Genomic DNA, 7,397 nt, shown 5'->3' with positions numbered 1-7,397 from the left:
CAAGTAATTCGATATGATGTGTTTGCGATATCTTATGGTGTACTTCAATAGCCATCTTTCAGATGCATGTAATCTGTGGTATTACTTTCAATTGTCGGGTCGATTTCTAGTACGACAAAAGTGTTTTCTACTGTCCCAGCTCTGTTGGCCCTGGCTGAGAATTGACGCCAGTATGTTTGCTGATATTCACTGCATGAGGACGAGCTCGATGTGGGCGATGTTCTGTTATTGTTTTTTAATGCTAAAGGGGAATGAAACACCAAAATATATTTTGCGACATTTCTAGTTTTTCAACAGACTTGGTCAATAGCCGCAACAGCTGCACAATCATCCTTACCGCCGTTTTTGTTTTAAATTCTTTTTCCCGTCATTTTGTCATCCTTCTTCTCCTCCGGCGCCGCCTTCTCAGTTTTCCTAACTCTTCGATCTTCCCGTGACCACAATAATGTCGTCTCTTCCGTCGTTTTTAATTCATGAATGTCTTCATCGAACAGGGCATTACTCTCCTGGTCGGACATTTTGCTTTTGATATGACAGAAGAGAGTGCCGACGCTCAAGAGTAGTTTGATGCACCTTTGATTTTTTTTTTCATTAATAGAGAGCGCTGCGGCATGGTGAATATCTAAGATTCCCGACTCCCAATCAGAGGACCCGAGTTCGAATCCCGCCCAGTGCTTAAAAAGTCCTTGGACAAGATGTTTTACCCACCATGCCCCTCTCGACCCAGGTGTATAAATGGGTGCCTGGCAACGTTAGGGTAATGATAATGGCAGCTCACTCTGGTAGAGCAGTGGCAACACTGAGGAGGCTATGTATACCCTGGGTAAATCAGACCTTATTATTATTATTATTATTATTATTATTATTATTATTATTATTATTATTATTATTATTATTATTATTATTATTATTATTATTATCATTATTATCATTTCTTGATTGTATAATAGTTATATCCTATTCCAATTCAGTTCAATTCAATTCAATTCGATTCAGTTTGATTTTTTTTTGTCAATTTGTGGAAATTCATTTTGTTTGCGTGCGCCCACGATACATCAATTATGTAGAATACATGCATATACAAAGCACAGATGTAACATATACATTGCCATGATGAATATATAAGAGATATATACAGCAAAATGAGCAATACAATATCAGTGACAATATCAGAGATACATAGCATTAGAGAAAATATTAATCTGTATGAGTCAACATCGTGTTGGATGTGATGTGCATGTATGCAGGGATGTTGATGTGTGTAAATTGATAATGACTATAATTTGAGTGTAATTTTATGTCTAAGTGAGTGATTGTATAAAGTTTTGAAGGTTATGTGTGTGTGTGGTGTGTGTGTGTGCAAAGAAATGTAATTGAAAAAATGGTCAATTGCAGTATTTTCGTCCTCACATGCATCGCTACATGACACTCTTGTACATCTTGTATACATCTGAACGAGGATTCTTCGTTACCACGAATATTCATGATTTGCATAGACTCAAACTGCGTCATAGGATAGCAATTTCTCTTGAACACTGCTGTGATGACTTCAATGGAATTGGATATTATCTAATTGTTGGGATATCACAGGGGGGGGGGGGCATTCCATGAAGCATTTTGTCTAACAAATTTGTGGGGCAAACTTGCTTTCAGCCAGCATTGGCCAGTCGGATGCAAGGATTTCAATAGCTTTTAACAGTTTGTCAGAAAAAATAACCGACAAAACGCTTCATGAAATGCCCCAAGTATTCAAAGATTTGACAAGGGTCGTTCAGTATTTCTTTATCATGCTTATAATGCATTGTTTTGAGGGGAAGGTAAAGATATTCATTTTCACTCCAATAATGTTCTCTTTGATTAACGTCTTCCATTTAAACCCATTCCTATCATACTCCTCACCTGAAGACTTCCAGCTGCATTTTTCCGCCATTCTATATGAGGCAAGAATACAAGCAGGTAATAAACCTGGGGTCCGTTTCATCAAAGTTTTATGAGAGACTTTTCACTCATAAGACACACTTAGGAGAGACTATAATGTATGAAAGGGATTTCACTTCTCTTTGAAAGTATCTCAAAGTTTCATATTATACTGAGCGACTTTGGCCTCTGTGAGATTTCTGTAAAGACTTTTATGGGGAGATTTCATGAAATGGACGCATCTGTTTGTTCCTTCGCATGTCTCAGATATAGCGTGGAATTATATTCATGGCCAGGACTGAAATTAAAAGCTGAAATTCGGGTCAAAAGTCTCGCAACACTTGGCGTGCGGAACATTAATAATGCATGTGTTTGGATAGACTCGCTGGACTGACTATGGTAATGGTAAGAGAATCTTCCAATATCTGGACTGACCACCCAAAAAGGCAATCGTACCCCGCTTGAAAGATGTCTACTCACTTCCCCCCGGTCAGGGCCTTGAATAATTTTGTAGGGCAACCTGACCGACGAAAGTCAATACTCCTCCACGGGATAGGAATTAGAAATTCAAAAACATTCGGAAATCAACATTTGACAATCTTTCTGTGTCATTCCAAGTCCACTTTAGGTGATATTCACGCCAAGATGACTGCATGCTAAGGATTTTTAACTCTTCCTTTACAATACATGATCAAGAAATTTCCATTTCATTTGTACGGGATTCGCCAGGTTTCCAATGGACCAATAGACATGTTACATCATCGCACAATTTTTATTACAATTCATGGAACCTCTCGTTCCAGCTGGTCTACCGTCTTGATGTTACACCATGATGATAACTTATTAAATTTGGATAGAGCTGAAATAACACATATTAAAAAGATTCACAAAGTGACTTCAAAACTCCTCGGGATGATGCTTTCCTAGTCGAGTTGTGACGTTCTTGCTTTCTTTTAACGCCTTTTTTTTTTATTCCATTCCATTTGTTTTGTTGAAACGCTGCCATCACGCCTAAATTCATGTTTTAAGTTTGCTATTATTCATTACCATATACTGTTGTATCAGTAATAAGTTGGACCTTTCTTGTCCGAGACAATGTTCATTAAGATGAGGCTTAGCTTCTACTCAGTAACTCGTACACCCGTGGGTGAAACTGTCTTTTTGCACCCCATGACTTTTTCGCGCCAAGGGTATAGAAAACAAAATAGAGAAGTCTTAAACAAAATCTCCAAAAATGATGATGTCGTGAACGGAAAGTTAGCATTATATAATTGAAATTGATATGATTATAGCAGACAAATGAAAAAATAGATGAAATTTTGGAGAAGGCGAATGATATCTTTAGATGTTGATCTAAAACAGCAGCAAAATAAGAACATAAAAAGAAATTCATGAAGTAACAAAATGGTTGTATTTGGCAACGTTGCACGAAATCGATCGCTGGAAAAACGAACTTGTATTCGAGGAAACAATTTGACTCTTGTTTTTATGATCAGGGTCCCGTTTCAAAAAACTAGTTATCAGTAACAAATGCCACATTTCTATGACAAATGTACTCTCAGCCAATCAGATGTGCGCAATCAAATGGCGATATTATGGCGCAAAGTATAATGAATCTGTCAAGAATAATTATGAATAATACATTTTGTATGATGTCGAAAATGATTGTCTTTTACAGTAAATTAACAGTTCTTGATAACGAATTTGAATGAAGGGAAATGGCGAAAGAGGACAATAGCTCGAATGTAAATGCTTGTTTATAACGAATTAAAAAGATATTTTTAAATCAAATCGGGCTCGACAATTGGACTTCTTCTTCTTGCGTATGAGGCAGCGGCAGCTAAATAACGTCCCTCAATAGTTCTAGCCAAGTTACAGTCTCAGGAGTAGGGTGTGTTAGGTCCATGTTGGACAATTGGGCTGTGTTTAGCTTCCCTTTTTCGAGCCATAATCAGCGTTTTGAGACGTGGTTTGTGCAAAACGGTTGCGTCCTTGCTGATCTTGACATAAACGTCGTTTCAAAACGCACAAAAAGGATCGGCGATTAGTACACTTTGTGTCATAATAACAAAATACATGATGTGAACGCTATCATACCGTGGTATTTGTCGTTAATTTCAGCAGTATTTTTTTTCTTTTATAACAAAAACAGATACAATGTTAAACATTAGCATTCCTCATACTGCAACACAGCATAGTCATTCATCTCGAATAGATTGATTGCAGATAGTGAATTTTATTGTTTAAATGTCTTCAAAAGGACAAAATGTACTGGATCTAATTCATAACAAACATTGTAAAGCTTATGGGTCGAAAAGAAAATACACCATAAGTAAATAATGCGTTAAATAAGGAAGCGATGGAAGAGCAAACGGGTGAGTCGTATTTGTGTTTTCAGTGAGCCACGGTCAAGGAGATTCTTATACCCTATATAGGAATCATCAATAGCTGCGGTAAACATACTGGTTTGTGGTGAGGTGTCTTCCGTTTGCAAAGGATATTGTTTAAACAGCGTTGGAGAATGTGCACATTGAAAATAGCAATTAGCGTCAAAAGATGGGGGGGGGGGTAATCTCACTGAGCGGTGAATTTTTGCCAACAGCGAATTTTAGCAAATTGCATGTTTTGCTAGGATTTATAAACAGATGCAATTAAATTCGCATACAGTTAGAAAATGTTTAACATGTTCATAATAGTTCTGATGAAAACTGATCTGCTCATATTTCGAGATATGTTTTCAACATGGAATCTGTTGTAGTTCCATTTTTGCACACTGTGTCTTGTACATTTTACGGTTCCTGAAATTTTAGAGATTTGCACATTCCATTAAGACGTTGCTTATGTACAACAGTTTGACGGTTCTACGTGCCCTGTTTCTTTCATCCGTAAATTCACCTGTTCTCTTTCTGCACATGCGCAGATTGATAAGGGTGAAGACTTTGTCATCATTATAGTTTCCACGTTTAATGTGTTGACGGTCCTACCCTGGTTCTACAGTCACGTCGTTGATATTGCACGTGCATGCATAAAAGCACCGAAGAGATTGCCTTGGCATTCTTTCACACACACACACACACACACACACGCACGCAAACTTTGGTATGCAAGTGACGCGATCGAAAATGTTGAAAGTTATGAATTTAAGAGTGAAACTGTGTCATTGCCACTGACTCTCTTTCACTTAAAGAGTTGTCAACTGCGAACCAAAACAGGGATCCTCGGAGAGGTGACTTGAGAACATGGCGTCCCGTTAGATTGCCAAATACACACATACGTCATTATTTACTCACATCATCATTCACAAATGTAATAATGCCCGGAGTCTTCTAACACGTTATTGCGCTTTCCGTACAGCCATATACATTATTTATTGACCTTTCGGGGGTCCAATTACCATTAATGGAATGAGCTGGATTCTTTTTTTCCCCCTGCTGGTCTACCCTAATCCATCATCCTCAGGAAATACATTTGACCTCCGTAGAGTGCGACCATCTCAATGCTTGGTGTCCGGTAAATCGATGACTTTGGTCATCGCCATTATACTGTCATTATCAGGTCGTATATGCACCTATTTTCTCTCTTTTTTTTATCAGTGCAGATGCCACCGCAGATCTTTCTATTGAGCCGCACAATGCCGTAGCTTTTATCTCAGTTTACCTGGGAACCGAGGGTGGATTAATAAACTTGGAAGTAAACGTGTTTAGGCATGGAAATGATTGCGCGTCGATGTGTTTTTGACCTCCATACGTACTGTCATCGTTACTGTCTACTACCTGCACTGTCATCATTTACTGTCTACTAGCTGCTTGCATATTATCATCGTTAACCTCAAACTGATTTTGTTTTGGTCTTCTGCATGTCCTCCATTAGTTTACCTGTACCTCTTGGAGGTTTAACCATGAGGAGAAGTTACCTCAAAGTGAACAGCAGTGCTGCTATATTCACAGAATCCCACCTAGTAAAGCGCACTTCATAAGGGCATGAATATTGTGCGTTATGAGAGCTTTATGTAAATCCTAGGAGCAGTATAAATCAACCGTCCTCGACGTGTCGCTTCTGCGTCAAGAGTGTAGCCAATTTAACTTTTGATTTGTTGAAAGAACCAGTTAAATGATATTGTTTCACTATACTCCACAAGTACCAATAATATTATGCATTCAAAGGGTGCATGATTCATAGGGTTGATAATAGAATAAGGACTTGAGCAGAAAATAAATTACTTCGGCCTGCTCCATATATTCAAACAGGAAAAAAAAAAATCAGGATGGAAACTACGCAAGTAGTGCCATTGTTCACTGCACGAAAGAGGGTAGGCAGGAGGGTATAGGGTAGCACAGACTGCGACTGCAGCCGACTTATATTCATAAGATTCTAAGTGTGTGTGTGTGTGTGTGTGTGTGTGTGTGTGTGTGTGTGTGTGTGTGTTTGTGTGTGTGTGACTCAGTCGTGTTTTGTTTTTAAGATTCACTTTATTCAAGATCACTGCACTTTGCTGTCTTTGTGGATTTCATAGCTTGTTTCTTCGAATATCTATGAGTGTTTGTCATGTACGACTCAATTACGCAACTGTCAGGATCCATACCTAGCTGTCTTGCTACGTCTAGATTTGCCAGGGTTATTGATAGGCGTTTTCACATCAGCCCGATAAAAATCCAAGCTCGAAATATGTTCCGCGATTGCGAATTAGAGCGCTATTTCATTTCTTATTCACATCAGCCCGAAGAGGGGGTAGCCCGAATAGTTAAAAATTTTAAAATAGCTAATTCGACAGGTGAGTATGTGCAAACAGCATCAGTAATGTGTGTGTCCTCTCAAAAATTCCTCATGACTTGTGTGCAGTTTGCCTCGATCGATCGGGTCACACACGCTAGGCATAATAGGATTCATCGCGCTAATTTCTCGAGTCGTTTTCGCATCATCAAATAGCGCGCTACTATCCCGCTATTTCAGAAATTTCCCGAGTTGGAGTCGAGAAATTCTCTCGATCAGAGCGATACAATTAGCGCGGTAATTTGTGTTCACATTATCAAATAGCGCGCTATTTCGCTATCGGGAAAATTTCCCAAGTCAGAAAATAGCGCGCTATTTGGAGACATCGGGCTGATGTGAAAACGCCTATTGGCTGTCCAGACACCGGAGCTGTACACCCGCAAAGGGGGGGGGGGGGGGGGGCACGAGGTTGTTTAGACTGATATCGGTATCTGTCGTATCAGGGCAATTACCCTCGGCTAAATACCTGTTAGTGATAGGCCTAAGGTTAGAGTAAAGATTAGAGTTGGGGTTTGGTTTAGGGTTTATAGAGTTTGGGTTAGGATTATTTAGGCTTAGGCTTAGGTTTAGGATTAGGATCAGACTTAGGGTTAGTGTCAGTGGAAGGGTCCGGGGTAATTGCCCAGAGGGTAATTGTCCTAGACCCGTACATGTATAGCCTACCATCCGAGAGGATAGACAGTCTCCTCGACTGGGCCGTGACAAAGGTG

This window comes from Diadema setosum, chromosome 5, assembly GCF_964275005.1.
Source record: "Diadema setosum chromosome 5, eeDiaSeto1, whole genome shotgun sequence".
In the NCBI taxonomy this organism is placed as follows: Eukaryota; Metazoa; Echinodermata; class Echinoidea; order Diadematoida; family Diadematidae; genus Diadema; species Diadema setosum.
This window is presented reverse-complemented; position numbering follows the sequence as displayed.